Below are 23,256 nucleotides of genomic sequence, written 5' to 3' on the forward strand. Positions count from 1 at the left end.
TCTATAATGAATTAATATGGGATCCACATATTGACACTCTTTCACCTCCACTATTAAAGACGAAACAATTGAATTCTAGATTGTGACTCCTGTATTGCCCGAGTCCATTAATCGAACTCCCAAACTGGCTAACTGTTGAATCTTACGGGCTAACTCCCTCTTCTTCGATTGGACATAACATGAGCTACCCATGGATCTACGGCTGAGAGCATCGGCTATGACGTTCACTTCCCGGATGATACAAAATGCTAACATCATAATCTTTCAATAGCTCCAACCACCGCCTTTGCCATAGCTTCGACTCCTTCTGCTTGAAAATATACTGGAGGCTCTTATGGTTTGTATAAATATCCACATGAACGCCATACAAATAATGTCTCCACATCTTCAATGCATGAATTACCACAGCTAACTCTAGATCATGGGTGGGATAGTTTTTCCCATGTGTCTGCAACTTCCTTGAAGCATAAGAAATAACTTTACCGTGCGGCATCAATACACGGCCTAGTCCAATGCCTGAAGCATCGAAATAAATAATATAGCCCTCCGATCCTTCTGGAAGCTTCAGAAACGGGGTCGAGGTCAATATGTTCTACAACTCCTGGAAACGGCACTCACAAGTATCCGTCCATTGAAATTTAGCTAATTTCTAAGTCAACTTCGTCAGTGGTGCATAAATAGAAGAAAAACCTTCTACAAATCTTCTGTGATAGCTGGCTAAACCCATAATACTATGGGCTTCAGTAGGTGTTGTAGGTCTCGGCCACGTCTTTACATCTTCAATCTTCTTGGTATCTACCCGAATACTATTAGATGAAATAACATGCCCTAGAAAAGTCACAGAATTCAACCAGAACTCACATTTCAAAAACTTTGCATACAACTTTCAGGCCTGAAGAACCCGAAGAACAGTACGTAAATGATCCGCATGCTCTACCGCGGATCGAGAGTATACCAGGATGTCATCGATGAGCATAATCACAAACGAATCTAGAAAAGGCCTGAATACACTATTCATCAAATCCATGAATACCGCCGGTGCATTAGTTAACCCGAACGACATTACTCGAAATTCGAAATGGCCATATCTAGTTCCGAAAGTTGGCTTCGAAATGTCCTTCTCTCGAACTCTTACCTGGTGATACCCAGATCTTAAATCTATTTTTTAGAACCACTTGGCGCCCTGTAGATGATCAAATAAATCATCAATTCATAGAAGTGGATACTTGTCCTTTATGGTCACCTTGGTTAGCTATCTGTAATTAATATACATTCGCAAGGAGCCATCTTTCTTTCTTACAAACAACACAAGTGCTCTCCACGGTGACGAACTAGGCCTAATAAAGCCCTTTTCAAGCAAATCCTTCAATTGCTCCTTCAAATCCTTCAATTCTGCAAGAGCCATTCTATAAGGAGGAATAGATATGAGCGTAGTATCCGGTAACACATCAATGGCAAAATCAATCTCCCGTTCTGGTGGAAGACCTAGAAGTTCATCCGAAAACTCATTCACTACTGGAAAAGATTGAGGAGTTGGCGACTTTGCTTCTATATCTTGAACCCAGACTAATAAATGCAACATTTAGCTATCATCTTCCTCGCCTTAATGTAGGAAATAAACCTATCTTCCGGAGATGCCGTAATACTCTTCCATTCTAGAAATAGTTCTCTCGAAAATTAGAAACGAACAGATATTGTCCTACAATCAACATTTGCAAAATAAGAGGTCAACCAATCCATACCCATAATAACATCGAAATCTACCACATTTCGCTCAACCAAATCATCCATAGTATGACGGTCACAAACTACAACCACACAATTTCTATATACCCGTCTAGCTATGTCACAACCCAGCCGGAGGGTCATGACGGGCACCCGGTACTAGTCTATCGGGCACCTCTAGTCTAATATTCCATAACCATTTCTAAGTGGGCCAAATAGACAACTCACGAATATTATACTCGGTGCAACCATTAATAAAAGTGGTCATAAGCATAAGCCAACGAGATTACCAAAATATTATACAACAATAAGAACTGAAGAAGCTAGTGAACATCGAACAACATACATATGTCTACGAGCCGCTAAGTAGAATACATGAACCCATAAGATGAGACAGGGTTTCGCCTTGCCCAAGTGTTTATGTACAAAGGAGTAGTACCAAAGGACTATAGCTCCGAAACAACTGGAGCGCTTCCGAAATGCCACTGATGGAGCTCGTAGGGATGAAGTCCGTCTATCTGTCTACCTGCGGGCATGAACGCAGCGCCCACAAGAAAGGACGTCAGTACGAACAGTTTACTGAGTATCTAAGGCATAAATAACAACATAATGAGAAATATAGAACAAAACCTGAGATAAGGATAACCTGTATGTCTGATTGCCTCTTAGGGTGAATATCATGCATGCTTAGTCTTTTCATAAAAACCTTTCACATACTTGTATAACATAATAGTGCTGCAGAACGTGCAACCCGATCCATAAATATTTTATATTGTTGTGGAACGCGCCGCCCTATCCATATATATATATATATATATATATATATATATATATATTATATTGCTGCAGAACGTGCAGCCCGATCCATACCCATATATACCACGTCTGTGCATCCCGTGTCCGAGACGATGTCATAATATACCAACTGATCAGGTGGCTATGTATATCAACGCCTCGCCCTTTTCCCATATACCCTATATATATCATATGCATATATAATGTAAGTAATATGCATTAGAGCCCAAATAAACGTTACACTTTATCGGAGTGGCGTAAGGTTAGTAACCTCTGATTATCTTATGGAACAAGCATCATTGCTTTACCTCACCTTGAAGGGACAATGATTATAAGGTGAGATCAACAACAATGAATAAAATCATGGAAATCATAAAATAATCTCATAATAACATTAAAATCATAATTTTGGAACTTCTAGAAAAAGGATCATCATCATCATCATGAAAACATAATCATCTTTTGCGTCATAAAAAACTTTAAGAATCATGAATCTCTATCTTGTGAAAATAAGGACATTATGAAAGACATGTATGTATTCACAAGAAAGAAGTCATCATTGTCATCATGGTCCTCATCGAAAACTTCTTGTCTTGAATATCATAAAAACCTTGAGAATCATGAACTTTTAGCTTTTCGGGAACGAGCATGTTATGGAAGACATACATGGAATCGTAACGTAGGAGTCATGCCTTTAGAAAGAAAAGGAATAGCCTTACATATCTTTTGTCTTCTACTACTTACGTTTATCCTCCCGAGCTGGAAAATCTACATTTGAGAGAAATCATACTATCGTTAGACTTATCGTCGTATACTTATATTAAGCTTTCAAATTAGACTACTTCATATCCTGCTGAAAATCGGGCAGCATCTCCCCTGTTTATATGCCTAGCCTGAACTCATAATCCAATAACCAACAATGACAACAACAATACCAACATCAACAACAACATTACCAATACCAATATGCTTCATAAAACATCCCTCACGATGTCTTCAAAATATCTCAACTAACCAACTCGTTATACGATTATTTAATAACTTTATTTCCATAAACAAAACTAAATCAATAGTAATAAAGGGAGATTTATACTTTACCTCCGCTAGAATCACAATATCTTCACATTACACCTTGAGTTCAAGCCAAGACTCGCCACAATACGATTTTATAACCGTAAATATACGTTGTCTAAACCCAAATTCGGAGATTAAACTTGATTTTGTCTAAAATTTGGTGTATGGATGTTCGGAGAAATTTCCAGAATATTTGAGAGAGTTTTGGGGTGTTTGGAATGAAAAATGAGGGGTAAGCCCCCTTTTATAACATTCCAGAGTCTCCTCAACCAACCTAAAAATTACTCAGCGCGTTTGCGCCACCTTGGGGCACGTTCGCGCTGAGTTGTCCCCTATCTCCTCTGTGCGTTTGCGCTACCCCTAGGCGCGTTCGCGTAGAGCTAATCCCTATTCTGGCAGCCTGTCTTAAAATGATCATAATGCTTGATCCCGATGTCGGATCGATGCGCGATTTGTTGCGTTGGAAACTATACTTCCCGAGCTTCATTTTACGCTTTTGTTTCACTCTAGTACTCCTGATATACTAAGAGATTTTCTTTCTCCAAGTTAGACAAAACTTTCCCTTCGTAACCATAAGATAAGCGCATATAATCTTGTATATCCTTGCAGGTACCTCAAATGTCCGCAATAAAATCACTAACACGTAGCTAGTCTTAATATGCAAAACTTACGAGGTATAACAAGTTATCACTGGGTCACTAACAGGTGTAGATACCTCAAAAGGTATAATCGACTCAGGTATCACCCCAAACCGATCGGCAACATAGAGAGTAACATATGATAATATAGAACCTGGATCAATCAATGCATATACATCATAAGAGAATACTGATAACATACCTGTAACCATATCAGGGGAGTACTCAAGATCCTATCATCCTACCAGTGCACAGATACGGTTCTGAGGACCGCTCAAACTAGATGCTCCTCCTCTACCTCTACCATGACCTGCCGATGTCTGTGGGCTTTGCCCAAGAGGGCGTACAGATGATGAAAAAGCAGCTACTGATCCCGTAGACTGAACCATACCTCTACCATCTCTAGATGGAAAGTTGCGCATCATATGGCCTGGATGACCGCAAGCATAACAAGCATCCGTACCTAAACGGCACTGTCCAGGATGCAACTTACCACATTGAGTGCATCATGGTAAAGGTGGTCTCACCTGGCCAGAATTACCCCTATACTGAGAACTCGAAGCTTTGAAATATTAAGCTGGTCTGAAATAAATGGGGTGATCAAATCCCTTGCCTGCAAATCGAGCAGCTGGACTAGCTGCTGACTGGCTCGAGTGCCTAGAATACTGCTGCCTCTGACCCCCTCTGAACTCACTAGTAGCACTTGAAGATCTGGCCCTCTTACTATAACCCCTATTACAATCACGCTCACTCCTTCGCTGTTGTTGTCGCACTTCCAGATTCTGGGCATGGCCTTGAATATGAGAAATATCCATATCATTAACCAAATGGGGTCCCAATCCATTCACAAATCGGTGAACTCTATCTCCTTTATCAGCAACCATAGCTGGAGCATACCGAGCTAAGGAATTAAAATGAAGGCTATACTCCCAAGCACTCATGTTCCCTTGTCTAAGGTTCAAGAACCTATCAGCTCTAGCCTGTTGAATCTCTGACGACAAATACTGTCGGAGAAACATATCTACAAACTCTTGTCATACCGGTGGAGGTGCATTTACCTTTCTAGAAGCCACCCAGGTACTACACCAATAAACAACCACATCTCGCAATCTATAGGAGGCCAACTCTACTGCCTCAACATCTGAAGCATGCATTACTCGAAATGTCCTCAATATCTCATCTATGAAATTATTATGCCCCGTATTTTTATACGCCAAATTATTCGCAAGGAATCGACGCGAGTTATGAACGGAACCCTAATTTCGTTTAAATGTTTTTTTTTTAATTTAATTAGAATTAGTTTTATAAATTTTATTTAGTATAAAAATATTACTACTGGAGATTAGGAATTAATTAATTGTGATTAGATTATTAAGTGGGAATTAGTAATTAATTAAATTAATTAATATTAATTAAACTAGTGGGCCCCACCCGATTTTTTTTATTTAAAAAAAATATAAAAATAAAATAAAAATAATGAAAGTCATCAATTAGATGACACCTAGTAATACACGTGTGGAGCTTAGGAGAATTATATATATATATATATATATATATATTGCAAATGATGCCTTAAACATCATTATACACAAATTGGACAAAAGCAAGTAAGAAAATTTGTTGAAAGAGAAAGCCTCTCTCTCGGCCATGGCTGAGCTTTAAGAGAGTATTAAACCTTTGATTCAATTAATTATCTAGGTGTTTTTAATCAAATGAAGGTCATGGAAACAAAGATTAATCGTTGAAGGGCAACAAGGATCCTTGTCCTTTTAATTTGGAAATTCTAGCCGTGAAGGGTCAAGTGTTAAGGTAAGAATTGATCACTTCATGTATGTTTAGGGTGAGTTTGTGTTATATCCCGTGTTTTCACACGTTGGGAAAAATTCGATAAATAATGGATTCTTGAGATATGAGGCCAAATTTGATAGTTCGTTGAACATACGAGTTATGAATGAAAGAATAGAATTATGAAAGTGCGGGACAAGGCTAAGGGTAATTTTGGAATTTTGGAAATTAGTTTCGGGAATTACAAAATGTGATCCATAAGTTATTGGGCTCAAAAAAATTAATTGAATTGAAGCCCAAAGAGGGGTGCTTGGCCGGCCATTGTAGGCCTTGGCCCAAGCCCAAAATAATGTGATCATGTGCAAGGCATGTGACATTTAATTATAAGAAGACCAAGTCTTCATAACCTATCCATTATGAGACTTAGAAAAAAAAAAGAGAGATCAAGAGCAAGAAGTGAGGGTTTCGGGTGAGGTGAAGAAAAACAACCCCCAAAAATCTTGATTCAAAAATTCAAATCTTGTTGAATTCCTACTAATTCAAGGTCCCTTTGCATCTTGGTGTAGTTGGTTTGGAGTGGGGAGCTTTGGATTCCTCAAGGTGATCACTTGTCCAAGTAAAGGAAACTTGAAGAAAAGGTAAGAATTTCTATCTTGTTATTGTGTTGTTGAGCCTTATTTGTGTTGTAGTATGTAGAAATGTGCTTATTGTATGAAGAAGTGGAAGTTTGCAAAGTGGGTGTGTGTGTGAGTGTGTAGCCGTATATATATATGGGATGTATAGCCACAAATGTGTTGAAATTATGTTGTATTCTAGTTGTGAATGTGATGGAATTCATGTTGAGAATGAAAGTGGAATAAATTTGATTGAATGGCTAACAATAGCCCTTGGCCGTGTGGTGTATATGGCTTGAGAATAAAATGGATTAAGATTGTTTAATGTGTTAGTTGTGTTGGGATTGTGATGTTTGTAATGTGAATGGAGTTAGAATGATATAAGTTGTATTGAATTGGAAGGTAGGAACTTATGTCGATTTAGTATGATTTTTCCGACATTAAGTAAATGAAGTGTTTGGTTGTGAATTTTGATGTTCTTTGATGAATTTGGGAAGTTGGAAACTTATTTTGAAATTATATGCCAAAGATTTGATGTTTTGCATAAGTTATGTTTTTGGCGGAAACGTGTATATCATGTATATCAAGTGTATATCCTAAGAGGAATGATAGGAGATATCTTTAGGTTTATGTGGTGATGATCTTGAATGATAATGGATGTGAGATTATAATGTTAATTCGAAAATCGGGTTGAATTGATAATTAAGTTGACTTGTGAGAAAAATTGTTAGTTGGAGGATATTTGTACTTGTAATGTTCATAGATGACCTTGATGTTGTTGTTTGGGTTGTTGATTGATAAATTTTAGCCGAGTTGAATTCTCGGGGTGCTATATGTATAGGGGAAGTGCTGCCGAAATTTCGGTAGCCAATTTGTGCATTAAATCAAGACTTTGGCATCCATGGCTTACAAATGGTAAACTTGACCATTTGCAGTTTTTCGACGAAACGGGAAGCGAGTTTGAAGAAGCTTAAGGAGCGTGAAAGGTATGTAAAGCAACCCTATTACTTCCCTTGGCATGCCTTTAGTGAATTAGGGTCGGATCCGGGCCTCGAAGGACCTCGTGGCCCTCGGAATCCGCAAAGGAAATTTTCCATTTTTCCTTCAATAGAATTGAACATCTTTGGTGCCCTTTGCTTGAAATAAGGCACCTTTACTTCAAACTACTTGAAACGTCGCCGAATGTCCGTAGAACCTTTTTAGGTGACTCCATATGGTTAAAGAACACTATTTGGGCCCGCCGCCTTGTTTGTCCCGAGGCGGGCCCGCTAATTACGATTTTGCCCTTATGAGTTAAGGAATCCTTTTTAAGCAAATTTTTGAAAGAAAATGTGTTAAATACCTTTAAATTGTCTAAAGAATGTGGTTTAAATATTCTATTAAGTCCAAGGAATTATTCTGATACCCGGTATGACTTCGGGGAAGCTATACTTCCGTAATTTATTTTGACATACGAAATGTGTTATTTTGATCCCGTCTGACTCCATTTGATTTGTTCGTCTTCGATACGCTTCGTCGAGTCTTTGAAGATAATTATGACGTTTTAAATTGCATTAGTTTCTCACTACTCTATTCGTGGATGTCCCAACGTTTCCCACACTGAGCCCGGGCCAGGATATGTTGTCAAGCGTAATCTTCTGCATTGTTCGCCGCGCCCCGAGGTGAGGGGGCAGGTATACGCGTACATGGGTCTGTGGAGTATGATGTGCCATGTCCGCCTGTTCTGATCTGATTTGTTATGGCCATTCTGATATGACATTTTATGATACGGGGCCACGCCCCCTTTTTCTGATTCCTATCTGTTGTGGCACCGATGTCGGGAGGGTGACCACGTTCTGTCTGCCGAGCCCTATGGCTGGGGCCGGATATGATATGACATATGATTTTGTACATACTCTGTCTGTTTTGAAAATATGCAAATGACACTCAGGATTTTTCTACTCAGTTTTCTGAATCTATTATGATTTATACTTCTGTACTTCTGCTTTACATATTCAGTACATATTTCGTACTGACCCCCTTTCTTCGGGGGCTGCGTTTTTATGCCGCGCAGGTACAGACGACAGGTTTGCCGATCCACACGTCTAGGATCCTATTACTGCTATTTTGGGGCGCTCTCTTCTTCAGAGCCCATATTTTGGTACAGTCTGACACTACTATCTGGATGTGTACAGTATTCTGGGTATGACGGGGCCCTGTCCCGTCTTATGACTGTGTTATGTTCTGTAGAGGTCTGTGGATATATCTGTGTGGGTTCTGTACATATGTTTGGGGTGTTTTGTTCTATGACGGCCTTCTCGGCCTATGTGTGCCAAGCCTACCCTTCTGTTAATTTCTGTAGTATTCACTAATGTTATTATATTATTCCGTTAATTTGCTAATCTGGGTATCGGGTACGTATAGGTGCCCACCTAGGGCACCGGTCGCGGCCTACGGGGTTGGGACGTGACAAAAGTGGTATCAGAGCGGTTCGTCCTCGGAATGTCCACAGACCGTGTCTAGTAGAGTCTTGTTTATCGGTGTGTTGTGCACCACACCTATAAACGGGAAGCTACATGGCATTAGGATACTACCCTTCTTTTTGTTTTAGATCGTGCGTTAGAGCTGTGTTATAAAGATGACTCCTCCCTAACGAATGGTTACATTTGTAGATATGCCTCCGAAAAAGGCAACAGCGGCCCAAAAGGGCAAGTCAGTGGCCGTTGGAGAGACGAGCCGGGTCCAGAGGACTACCAGGGCCCAGACATATATTGCTCCGGAGACTTTGCCCCAGACAGAGGGTTCGTCTACACCGCCGCTAGTAGAGGAGATTGGGGCAGCTGTAGCTGCAGATCGGGGGACGGCTCCTCCGCCAGCTCCTGCAGTTCCAGTACCTGAGCCTCCAGCTCCACGGCCAGGCACTGAGGATCAGTCCATGAGGGAGGCGATTCAGTTATTGACCAGATTGGTGGCAGGACAGGCCCAGGGCCACGGACTGGGAGGCGACCGGATGTATAGGCGTGACAGCTCGAGGGCCCGGGAGTTCTTGACTTGTGGTCCTCCAGAGTTCTACGGGACTAAGCCCGACGAGGATCCCGAGGAGTTTATCAGGAAGATGCGGCGCACTCTAGAGCTGATTAATGCTTCCGAGACAGAGTCAGTCGCATTGGCTTCGTACCGGTTATATGACGTGGCAGCGAACTGGTATGAGTCGTGGAAGCTATCCCGGGGGGACGACGCTTCCCCAGCAGTTTGGGGTGACTTTTCTCAGGCCTTTCTTGGACATTTTCTGCCCCCAGAGTTACGACGAGCCAGGGCTGACAGATTTTTGTTATTGAGACAGAGGGGCCGCAGTATCCGGGACTACAGTTTGGAGTTTGATTCCTTGGCCCGATATGCGCCTACTGTGGTAGCTACGATGGCGGACAGGATACACAGGTATATTATGGGGCTCGATCGCTATTTTATTGATAGTTGTCTGGTATTGGCGGCCCAGCCCGATATGGATATTGCCCGTATTCAGGCGCACGCCCAGGGCATGGAGGATAGGGGCCGAGGGGGGCAGCAGGCCGACAGGAGCCAGGACCGGAGACCGCCCAAGAGGGCCAGATCATCGGGTTATTCTGGAGATTTTCGGGGCAGGCAGCCGCAGCAGCCCCAGCAGCCGCAACAGCCTAGTAGATTTTCATCTCAGCCGGCACAGAGCACACCTCCCCAGCCTACAGGTCGCAGATTTGATAGCCCAGGGTATTCAGGAGCAGGCCAGAGCTCCAGGGCTTTAGGTTCGCGGACAGATAGGGGTTCGGGTCAGATGAGGCCACCCAGAGTTCAGTGTTCTTTCTGTGGCAGATACCACCCGGGAGAGTGCTACAGAGCCACCGGGGCATGCTTTTCTTGTGGCCGTCAGGGTCATTCGGTGAGAGATTGCCCGTATAAGGGCAGTGCGGGTGGTGCAGCGCAGCCTACCGGATCAGCCGCTGGGTCTTCATCTTCATCAGTGGCTATGCGCCCCACGGGGCAGGGTACTCCGGCACCAGCAGGTCGCGGCAGAGGCCGTGGTGCAGCTTCTGGTATTGGCGGTCCTTCGAACCGCATCTATGCTTTGGCCAGTCGTCAGGATCAGGAGGCATCTCCTAATGTCGTTACAGGTACTTTATCGGTCTTCTCTCGATCTGTGTATGCATTAATTGATCCAGGTTTGACTTTATCGTATATTTCGCCCCTTGTTGCTGGAAAAATTGGTATTATGTCTGAGCCTATAGAGCCATTCGAGGTGGCCACACCGATCGGAGACTATATTGTAGCGAATCAGGTGTATAAAAATTGTTCTGTACTTGTATGTGACCGTGACACTAAGGCAGATTTGGTGGAGCTAGATATGATTGAATTCGACGTTATTATGGGTATGGATTGGCTAGCTTCCTGTTACGCTCATGTGGACTGCCAGAATAAGGTAGTCCGTTTCCAGTTTCCCGGGGAGCCAGTTGTAGAATGGGCTGGTAATACAGCATCGCCGAAAGGTAAGTTTATTTCATAAGGCAAAGAAAATGATCAGAAAGGGCTATATTTATCATCTGGTACGGGTGCAACACTTGACAGCAGAGACGCCGACACTTCAGTCAGTCCCCGTGGTTAATGAGTTTCCAGATGTTTTTCCCGACGAGCTTCCAGGTCTTCCGCCAGAGCGGGAGATAGATTTCTCTATTGATTTACTCCCAGGTACTCAGCCTATCTCTATTCCTCCGTATAGAATGGCGCCGGCAGAACTGAAGGAGTTGAAAGAGCAGTTGAAGGATTTGCTAAATAAGGGCTTCATCAGGCCCAGTACTTCGCCTTGGGGAGCTCCGGTATTATTTGTGCGTAAGAAAGACGGGTCGCTGCGTATGTGTATTGACTATCGGCAGCTGAATAAGGTAACTATAAAGAATAAATACCCCCTCCCCAGGATTGATGATTTGTTTGATCAGCTGCAGAGTGCTAAGTACTTCTCGAAGATAGATCTTCGATCTGGTTATCACCAGGTACGAGTTCGCGAGGCTGATATTCCTAAGACGGCTTTCCGGACCCGATACGGGCATTATGAGTTCAGGGTCATGTCTTTTGGGCTTACTAATGCCCCCGCGGTATTTATGGATTTGATGAACCGGGTATTCAGGCCGTTCTTGGATATGTTTGTGATTGTATTTATTGACGACATCCTGGTTTATTCTCGGTCCGAGGCAGAGCACGCGGATCATCTCAGATCGGTATTAGGGGTACTCCGACATCAGAAGCTGTATGCGAAATTTTCTAAGTGTGAATTTTGGCTATCCTCAGTGGCTTTCTTAGGCCATGTTATTGCAGCTGATGGTGTCCGGGTAGACACACAGAAGATCGAGGCCGTGAAGAATTGGCCCAGACCCACGACGCCTACAGAGGTACGCAGTTTCTTAGGGTTAGCAGGTTATTACAGGAGATTCGTGGGGAAGTTTGCTTCGATTTCAGCGCCTTTGACAAGGCTGACTCAGAAGGGAGCTTAGTTCCAGTGGTCTGATGCTTGTGAACGAAGCTTCCAGTTGCTGAAGGAGAAGCTGACTACAGCCCCAGTTCTGACACTACCCGAGGGACCGGACGGGTATGTTATTTATTGTGACGCTTCTGGCATCGGGTTAGGCTGTGTATTGATGCAGCACGGCAGAGTTATAGCGTATGCTTCCCGGCAGCTCAAGAAGCATGAGAAGAATTATCCTACTCACGATCTGGAACTCGCAGCGGTGATTCATGCTCTGAAGATATGGAGACACTATTTATATGGCGTTCATGTGGATATTTATACTGATCATAAGAGTCTCCAGTATATTTTCAGACAGAGAGAGCTTAATTTGCGGCAGCGGAGGTGGTTGGAGCTTCTGAAGGATTATGACGTGGATATTTTGTATCATCCGGGTAAGGCTAATGTTGTTGCGGATGCGCTCAGTCGGAAGTCCATGGGCAGTTTGGCAGACTTACAGCCAGACAGGAGGGAGATAGCCCGGGATATTCAGCAGTTGGCCAGTCTTGGGATTCGTCTGGCCGATTCTGGAGACACCCGGATTTCTGTTCGAGGGGTTTCTGAGTCCTCCATCAGAGACGATATTAGGCGACATCAGTTCGAGGATCCGGTCTTAGCTCGGTACAGGGACACAGCTTATGATAAGGAGAGGACCCCGTTCGAGTTTTCGCCGGACGGCACTTTATTATACAGGGGCAGGTTATGTGTACCTGACATTGCAGGCCTTCGACAGCAGGTTATGAGCGAGGCACATTATGCTCGCTATTCAGTCCATCCTGGGTCTACGAAGATGTATCATGACCTTCGATGTGTTTACTGGTGGGACGGTATGAAGCGGGACATTGCAGAGTTCGTCGCTCAGTGTCCTAATTGTCAGCAGGTCAAGATTGAGCACCAGAAGCCGGGAGGACTGCTACAGGAGATAGAGATCCCGACATAGAAGTGGGAGGCTATTAATATGGATTTCGTTACGGGTTTGCCTCGCACTCCACGGAAGTATGATTCCATTTGGGTCGTCGTGGATAGGCTGACGAAATCAGCCCATTTTCTTCCCGTCAGGACTACTTATTCCGCAGAGGATTATGCCAGGCTCTATATTAGGGAGATTGTGAAGCTGCACGGAGTTCCTCTATCTATTATCTCTGACAGGGGCGCCCAGTTTACGGCGCATTTCTGGAGGTCTTTTCAGGAGGGTCTAGGGACTCAGGTGAGCTTGAGCACAGCGTTTCATCCTCAGAGCGACGGTCAGGCCGAGCGCACTATACAGACGCTGGAGGATATGTTACGGGCTTGCGTTATTGATTTCAGGGGTAGCTGGGACGATCACTTGCCGTTGATCGAGTTTGCATATAATAATAGTTACCATTCCAGCATCCAGATGGCTCCGTACGAGGCTTTATATGGCAGGAAGTGCAGATCGCCGGTTGGCTGGTTTGATGTTGGCGAGACAGAGTTGATCGGCCCAGATATGGTCCAGCAGGCTGTAGATAAGGTGAACCTTATTCGAGAGCGACTATTGGCAGCCCAGAGTCGACAGAAGTCATACGCGGATAGAAGGCGTCGACCGTTGGAGTTTCAGGTAGGCGATTGGGTATTTCTGAAGGTATCGCCTATGAAAGGCGTGATGCGGTTCGGCAGAAAGGGTAAGCTCAGTCCGCGTTATATTGGGCCGTATCAGATTGTTCGGAAGGTTGGGAATGTCGCCTATGAGTTAGCTTTGCCATCTGATTTGGAAGCGGTGCATCCGGTGTTCCACGTCTCTATGCTTCGTAAATGCATTGGAGACCCTTCCAGAGTATTCCCTGCTGAGGATATTCAGGTGACGGAGCAGTTAGCGTACGAGGAGCAGCCCGTATCTATTTTGGATCATCAGGTAAGGAGGCTCCGAAATAAAGATGTGGCCTCCGTTAAGGTACTGTGGCGGAATGATAACCGGGAGGAGATGACCTGGGAGTCGGAGGAAGAAATGAAGAAGAAATACCCTCATCTATTCCCTATGGCCACAGGTAACCTCGAATCCCTGCTTAAGTTCATTTCAATATAAATCGTAAGTAATATGTGTTGTCTGTAAGCATGAACTCCCCAAAGTGTTTTCAAACCCTATAAGATTAATTTTACATTCGAGGACGAATGTTCTAAAGAGGGGGAGGATGTTATATCCCGTGTTTTCACACGTTGGGAAAAATTCGATAAATAATGGATTCTTGAGATATGAGGCCAAATTTGATAGTTCGTTGAACATACGAGTTATGAATGAAAGAATAGAATTATGAAAGTGCGGGACAAGGCTAAGGGTAATTTTGGAATTTTGGAAATTAGTTTCGGGAATTACAAAATGTGATCCATAAGTTATTGGGCTCAAAAAAATTAATTGAATTGAAGCCCAAAGAGGGGTGCTTGGCCGGCCATTGTAGGCCTTGGCCCAAGCCCAAAATAATATGATCATGTGCAAGGCATGTGACATTTAATTATAAGAAGACCAAGTCTTCATAACCTATCCATTATGAGACTTAGAAAAAAAAAAAAGAGATCAAGAGCAAGAAGTGAGGGTTTCGGGTGAGGTGAAGAAAAACAACCCCCAAAAATCTTGATTCAAAAATTCAAATCTTGTTGAATTCCTACTAATTCAAGGTCCCTTTGCATCTTGGTGTAGTTGGTTTGGAGTGGGGAGCTTTGGATTCCTCAAGGTGATCACTTGTCCAAGTAAAGGAAACTTGAAGAAAAGGTAAGAATTTCTATCTTGTTATTGTGTTGTTGAGCCTTATTTGTGTTGTAGTATGTAGAAATGTGCTTATTGTATGAAGAAGTGGAAGTTTGCAAAGTGGGTGTGTGTGTGAGTGTGTAGCCGTATATATATATGGGATGTATAGCCACAAATGTGTTGAAATTATGTTGTATTCTAGTTGTGAATGTGATGGAATTCATGTTGAGAATGAAAGTGGAATAAATTTGATTGAATGGCTAACAATAGCCCTTGGCCGTGTGGTGTATATGGCTTGAGAATAAAATGGATTAAGATTGTTTAATGTGTTAGTTGTGTTGGGATTGTGATGTTTGTAATGTGAATGGAGTTAGAATGATATAAGTTGTATTGAATTGGAAGGTAGGAACTTATGTCGATTTAGTATGATTTTTCCGACATTAAGTAAATGAAGTGTTTGGTTGTGAATTTTGATGTTCTTTGATGAATTTGGGAAGTTGGAAACTTGTTTTGAAATTATATGCCAAAGATTTGATGTTTTGCATAAGTTATGTTTTTGGCGGAAACGTGTATATCATGTATATCAAGTGTATATCCTAAGAGGAATGATAGGAGATATCTTTAGGTTTATGTGGTGATGATCTTGAATGATAATGGATGTGAGATTATAATGTTAATTCGAAAATCGGGTTGAATTGATAATTAAGTTGACTTGTGAGAAAAATTGTTAGTTGGAGGATATTTGTACTTGTAATGTTCATAGATGACCTTGATGTTGTTGTTTGGGTTGTTGATTGATAAATTTTAGCCGAGTTGAATTCTCGGGGTGCTATATGTATAGGGGAAGTGCTGCCGAAATTTCGGTAGCCAATTTGTGCATTAAATCAAGACTTTGGCATCCATGGCTTACAAATGGTAAACTTGACCATTTGCAGTTTTTCGACGAAACGGGAAGCGAGTTTGAAGAAGCTTAAGGAGCGTGAAAGGTATGTAAAGCAACCCTATTACTTCCCTTGGCATGCCTTTAGTGAATTAGGGTCGGATCCGGGCCTCGAAGGACCTCGTGGCCCTCGGAATCCGCAAAGGAAATTTTCCATTTTTCCTTCAATAGAATTGAACATCTTTGGTGCCCTTTGCTTGAAATAAGGCACCTTTACTTCAAACTACTTGAAACGTCGCCGAATGTCCGTAGAACCTTTTTAGGTGACTCCATATGGTTAAAGAACACTATTTGGGCCCGCCGCCTTGTTTGTCCCGAGGCGGGCCCGCTAATTACGATTTTGCCCTTATGAGTTAAGGAATCCTTTTTAAGCAAATTTTTGAAAGAAAATGTGTTAAATACCTTTAAATTGTCTAAAGAATGTGGTTTAAATATTCTATTAAGTCCAAGGAATTATTCTGATACCCGGTATGACTTCGGGGAAGCTATACTTCCGTAATTTATTTTGACATACGAAATGTGTTATTTTGATCCCGTCTGACTCCATTTGATTTGTTCGTCTTCGATACGCTTCGTCGAGTCTTTGAAGATAATTATGACGTTTTAAATTGCATTAGTTTCTCACTACTCTATTCGTGGATGTCCCAACGTTTCCCACACTGAGCTCGGGCCAGGATATGTTGTCAAGCGTAATCTTCTGCATTGTTCGCCGCGCCCCGAGGTGAGGGGGCAGGTATACGCGTACATGGGTCTGTGGAGTATGATGTGCCATGTCCGCCTGTTCTGATCTGATTTGTTATGGCCATTCTGATATGACATTTTATGATACGGGGCCACGCCCCCTTTTTCTGATTCCTATCTGTTGTGGCACCGATGTCGGGAGGGTGACCACGTTCTGTCTGCCGAGCCCTATGGCTGGGGCCGGATATGATATGACATATGATTTTGTACATACTCTGTCTGTTTTGAAAATATGCAAATGACACTCAGGATTTTTCTACTCAGTTTTCTGAATCTATTATGATTTATACTTCTGTACTTCTGCTTTACATATTCAGTACATATTTCGTACTGACCCCCTTTCTTCGGGGGCTGCGTTTATATGCCGCGCAGGTACAGACGACAGGTTTGCCGATCCACACGTCTAGGATCCTATTACTGCTATTTTGGGGCGCTCTCTTCTTCAGAGCCCATATTTTGGTACAGTCTGACACTACTATCTGGATGTGTACAGTATTCTGGGTATGACGGGGCCCTGTCCCGTCTTATGACTGTGTTATGTTCTGTAGAGGTCTGTGGATATATCTGTGTGGGTTCTGTACATATGTTTGGGGTGTTTTGTTCTATGACGGCCTTCTCGGCCTATGTGTGCCAAGCCTACCCTTCTGTTAATTTCTGTAGTATTCACTAATGTTATTATATTATTCCGTTAATTTGCTAATCTAGGTATCGGGTACGTATAGGTGCCCACCTAGGGCACCGGTCGCGGCCTACGGGGTTGGGACGTGACAGTTTGGATGTGTTGTGAATATATGTAAATGTGAATTGGATGTGTAAAAATTGTGTATATTGATGTTGGAAAGCTGTCCAAGTCGTGGACTGTTTTAAGAGAAAATGATGGATTGATTTACTTAGAATTTTGATTGTTATTTTCATGGATTCTATAGTGAGAATGAGGATATTTGATGGTTAAAAATTGGAGTTGAAGTCGTTTGTGGGCTGTTGTAGGAGTTAGTATGTCGTTAATATAGTTTCTTGCATTTATATGGATAATATTGTAACGTGTGGATTGTTGCTATAGTTCATAAATTTGGAAGGAAAGAATGTGTTTTTGTTATTCTTGCTAAGTTTGGAGGATTATATATTGTATTATGTTGTTGTTGGGCTGTTTTGGAGTGTTGTACGGGCTGTCCGGAGTGTCCTCAAGTCATGTTTGAATAGGCTCGGGTCGATACTTAGGTGCATGATTAGTGATGTTGGCTTGATTGTATGTAGTTGGTTTGAATATAAGAGAAACGTCATTGAATTATCTATAATGAAATTATTAACGTTAGAATACATTTTGAATCTCCCCGTAGCTTAACCGTAGTCCTTGACGTCTTAATATAGGTTGAGGTGCTATTGGGCAGCGTGTACGTGTTGTGTTGCGAATAAACGCTAAAGGTATGTAAAGCCATCCTTTCTTTCTTTAGGCATGTCCTAGATCTAAGTGAAATGATATGAACTTTGGGGTAACTCTATTCCTAGACTTTAGATGTAATTTATGATCCTTATTTACTTAGAGGTGTTAGAACTCCCGAGAGGTTGTGCCTCCCTCTTCGGTTCCCTGTATGTTGAATACTAGTCGATATACATCCGTTTCTATTTCTAGGAACTTTATGACAATTTGTGGCTGAATTCCTATAAGATGTTTCATACCTTATAGACATATGACTATGGTTTCCAAGCCCTTGATATACATTATGATGATAGTCGAGAGTTAGCTGATATGCCCTGAATAACATTCGAAAGGTACTGGATATGACTATTGTCCTAATTTCTAAATAATAACTCGCATTGACTGTTCCATTGAGTCTTGATAATGATTTAAACTGCATATGGTTTCTCACTACTCTGCTCGTGCATGCCTCAATACGTCTTTCACAGAGTCCCGGGCCAGAATCTGTTATCGTGCACATTTCCACTGCATTGTTCACCGAGTCCCTCACTAGAGGGCCGGGTACGGTATGTATATATATTATGGTGTTATGCTGTGTTATGGTGCTATGCTGTGTTACGGAGTTATGCTGTGTTACGGAGTTATATTATATTCTGGAGTATGCTGTGTTATGGCGCCAGAGACGGGGTGGCGACCATGTTCACTGAGTTCCATAATGGGGCCGGATATGATATATGATATTGACATGCATGATTTATGTTTCAAAAGCAAGTATTTTCGGTATTCTGACTATTGTACTCGTTTTCTATACCTCTTATTTTGGTTATGATCCTGTTTACTGTACTTCATGCTTTTCATGCGCAGTACATATTCCGTACTGACCCCCTTCCTTCGGGGGGGTTGCGTTTCATGCCCGCAGATGCAGATACTCGTCTTGGTGATCCGCCAGCTTAGGATTCCCTTTCTGCTGACTTGGAGAGCTCCGTCGTTCCGGAGCCTAGATTTTGGTACAGACTTCCTGATATGTGTGTATATATATATATTTTTTTGTCCAGGGGTATGACGGGGCCCTGTCCCGTCCTTTGTTACTATTAATACTCTTAGAGGTCTGTAGACATGTGTGTGGGTTGTGTTCAGATGTGGTCAGTCGTGCCTACATGGTCATTATGGATGCTCTAGCGCTGTAGCATCCTTCCCGGCTTGCATATATTATTGTTTTGTTGTAGCAGCCTGGCCGGCTTGCATATATTGTCATGTTGTGGTAGCAGCCTTGCCGGCTTGCTTGTGTTAATGTTTCGTAGTGGCAGCCTCGTTGTCTTGGGTATATATATACAGATGGGACGTTCCCAGGTATTATGACAGCCTTGTCGGCTTATGTACTGCTTTATCTGTTGATAGTTGTGACTCCTCGAGAGACAGGTTGCTTGATATCTATATATATTTATGCGACAGTTCTGAGGCTATATTTTGGCCTTTATAAGTTCCATATTATGTTAAGTTGTGGATTGATCATATAGCTAACAGGTGTGTATACGAGTGTCCAGCTCGAGCACTAGTCACGGCCTACGGGGTTGGGTCGTGACAAAAGTGGTATCAGAGCAGTTCATCCTCGGAGTGTCTACAGACCGTGTCTAGTAGAGTCTTGTTTATCGGTGTGTTGTGCACCACATCTATAAACAGGAAGCTACAGGACATTTAGGATGTCATCTTTCCTTCTTATCCTAGATCGTGCGATAGAGCTATATTATTAGGATGATTTCTTTCTAACAGATTATTATGTTTACAGCTATGCCTCTGAAGAAAGCGACAGCCACCCAGAAGGGCAAGTTGGTAACAGGGGATACTAGCCAGACTAGGAGAGTTACCAGGGCTCGTGCCCAGATTATGCCCGAGGTTGTGCTCCAGTCCGCGAGTTTTGCTACACTGCCACTTCCAGAGGGACCTAGGGTAGCGACAGTTCTGGGTCAGGGAGCGGCTCCACCGCCAGTTCCTGAGGTTCCAGCACCTGAGCCTCCAGCTCCCCAGCCAGGGGCGGAGGATAGGGCTATGAGAGATACAATCCAGTTACTTACCAGATTAGTAGCAGGACAGGCTCGCAGGAAAGGATTGGGGGTTAACCAGATAGATAGACATGACAGTCTAAGAGCCTGTGATTTTCTGAGCTGTAATCCTCCAGAGTTTTTCGGGTCGCAGCCCGAGGATGACCCGCAGGAGTTCGTTCGGTAGATGCAGCGTACGCTGAGGTTAATTAAGGCTTCTGAGACCGAGTCTGTTGAGTTATCTTCGTATCGACTGCGGGATGTAGCAGTCAATTGGTATGAGTCGTGGGAGTTGTCTAGGGGCGCGGATGCTCCTCCAGCAGTATGGGATGAGTTTGTGGAGGCCTTCCTTGGCCACTTTCTGCCTCAAGAGATGCGGCGAGCTAGAGTTGATAGATTCTTACGTTTGAGGCAGAATGGTAGGAGCGTTCGGGAATATAGTCTCGAGTTTGATTCGTTGGCCAGATATGCGCCTACTATTGTAACTGATATGACTGATAGGATGCATCGATATGTGGTGGGGTTGGATCGTTATTTGGTTGATAGCTGTAGGGTAATGGCTTCTCAGTCAGGGATGGATATTGCTCGGTTAAAGGCGTATGCACAGGGTATGGAGGATCGATACAGGGGGCGTCAGTCCGACAGAGACTATGACAGAGGCCAGCATAAGAGAGCTAGATCGGATGGATATTCTGGTGAGTTTCGGGGCAGGCAGCCTCAGCAGCAACATGGTAGATATCCCACTCAGCCAGCACGGAGTGCACCCCCACAGTTCACTGGTAGGAGATTTGATAGTACAGGGTATTCAGGAGCCGGTCAGAGCTCCAGGGTTTCGGGTTCGCAGGTAAACAGAAGTTCCAGTCAGTCGAGGCCACCCTTGCCTAGATGTTCTAGATGTGGGAAGCATCATTCTGGAGAGTGTTATCGTGCTACGGGTGCTTGATTTTCTTGTGGCCGTCAGGGACATATTATGAGGGATTGTCCACTCAAGGGTAGTCCAGGCGGTGCAGCTCAGCCTACTGGGTCGGTTGCTGGTTCATCTTCTTCTGTAGTGATGCGCCCTGGGGGGGCAAGGTCTTCAGGCACCAGCAGGCCATGGTAGAGGTCGTGGTGGAGCTTCTAATTCTAGCGGTCCTTCGAACCGCATATATGCTTTGGCTAGTAGACAGGATCATGAGGCGTCACCTAATGTGGTTACAGGTATGCTATCGGTTTTCTATCGCGACATGTATGCATTGATAGACCCAGGCTCCACATTATCGTATATTTCTCCATTTGTTGCTAGTAGAATTGGAATAAAACCTGAATTGATAGAACCATTTGAGGTAGCTATACCAGTAGGAGATTCTGTTATAGCAAGACAAGTATATAGAGATTGTTTGGTGATCGTATATAGTCGTTGGACGAAGGCAGATTTGATAGAGCTAGACCTGACTGAGTTTGATGTTATTATGGGAATGGATTGGTTAGCTTCATGTTATGCTAACGTTGATTGTAGAGGCATGATAGTCCGATTTCAGTTCCCAGGTGAGCCAATTATAGAGTGGATGGGAAATACAGCATCGCCGAGGGGTAAGTTTATTTCATACCTCAAGGGAAGGAAGATGGTCAGAAAGGGCTATATTTATCATTTGGTTCGAGTGCACGACCTGAAAGCAGAGGCGCCGACTCTTCAGTCACTGCCAGTAGTTAGTGAGTTTCCCGATGTATTTCCAGATGAACTCCCAGGCCTTCCTCCTGAGCGTGAGATAGAGTTCACTATAGACGTATTGCCAGACACTCAGCCCATATCTATTCCTCCTTACAGAATGGCACCTGCAGAACTGAAGGAATTGAAGGAGCAACTGAGAGATTTATTAAAAAAGGGCTTTATTAGGCCCAGTACATCACCTTGGGGAGCACCGGTATTGTTTGTAAGAAAGAAAGATGGGTCGCTGCGGATGTGTATTGATTATAGGCAGCTGAATAAAGTAACAATAAAGAACAGGTATCCCCTCCCCAGGATCGATGATTCATTTGACCAGTTGCAGGGTGCTAAGTATTTCTCGAAGATAGATTTGCGGTCAGGTTATCACCAGGTGCGGGTAAAGGAGGCAGACGTCCCGAAAACTTCATTCAGAACCCGATATGGGCATTATGAGTTTAGAGTAATGTCTTTTGGGCTGACCAATGCTCCAGCGGTATTTATGGATTTAATGAACCGAGTGTTCAAGCCATTCGTTGACCTATTCATGGTTGTATTTATTAATGATATTCTGGTCTATTCACGATCAGAAGAGGAGCATGCAGATCATTTGAGGACGATACTTAGGGTGCTCCAGCACCAGAAATTGTATGCCAAGTTCTCTAAATGTGAATTCTGGTTAACTGCAGTAGCATTCTTGGGGTATATTGTCGGAGCTGATGGTGTTCGGGTAGACTCGCAGAAGATTAAGGCCGTAAAGACTTGGCCGAGGCCTACGACGCCTACCGAGTTACGTAGTTTTCTGGGTCTGGCAGGGTATTACACGAGGTTTGTGGAGAAGTTTGCCTCAATTTCAGCGCCTTTAACAAGGCTAACACAGAAGGCAGCTAAGTTTCAGTGGAACGACGCTTTTGAGCGGAGCTTTCAATTGCTGAAGGAGAAGTTGACTACGACCCCGGTTTTAACACTTCCTGAGGGGTCGGATGGCTATGTTATTTATTGTGATGCCTCGGGTGTTGGGTTAGGTTTTGTGTTGATGCAGCATGGCAAAGTTATAGCCTATGCCTCCCGACAGCTCAGAAAGCACGAAAGAAATTACCCCACCCATGATCTGGAGTTAGCAGCGGTGATTCATGCCTTGAAGATATGGAGACATTATCTGTACGGTGTGCACATTCATATTTAAGCAGAAGGAGCTAAATTTGCGATAGAGAAGATGGTTAGAGTTGCTAAAAGATTATGATGTTGACATTTTATATCACCCAGGAAAGGCTAATGTTGTAGCAGATGCACTCAGCCGTAAATCTATGGGTAGTTTGGCAGATGTACCGCCAGAGCAGAAAGAGATAGTCCGTGAGGTTTGTCAGTTAGCTAGTCTGGGAGTCCGTTTGGATGATTCTGATAATGGCAGGGTTTCTGTGCGAGGAGTTGCTGAGTCCTCTACTATAGAAGAGGTAAAGAGACATCAGTACGAAGACCCTATTCTGGTACATCACAGAGATGCAGCTCTTCCGAAGGAAGAGACCCCATTCAAGGTTGCACCTGACAGAGTGCTACGATACAAAGGTAGATTATGTATACCTGAGGTTGCAGG

The sequence above is a fragment of the Lycium barbarum genome, chromosome 5 (genome assembly GCF_019175385.1).
Source record: "Lycium barbarum isolate Lr01 chromosome 5, ASM1917538v2, whole genome shotgun sequence".
In the NCBI taxonomy this organism is placed as follows: Eukaryota; Viridiplantae; Streptophyta; class Magnoliopsida; order Solanales; family Solanaceae; genus Lycium; species Lycium barbarum.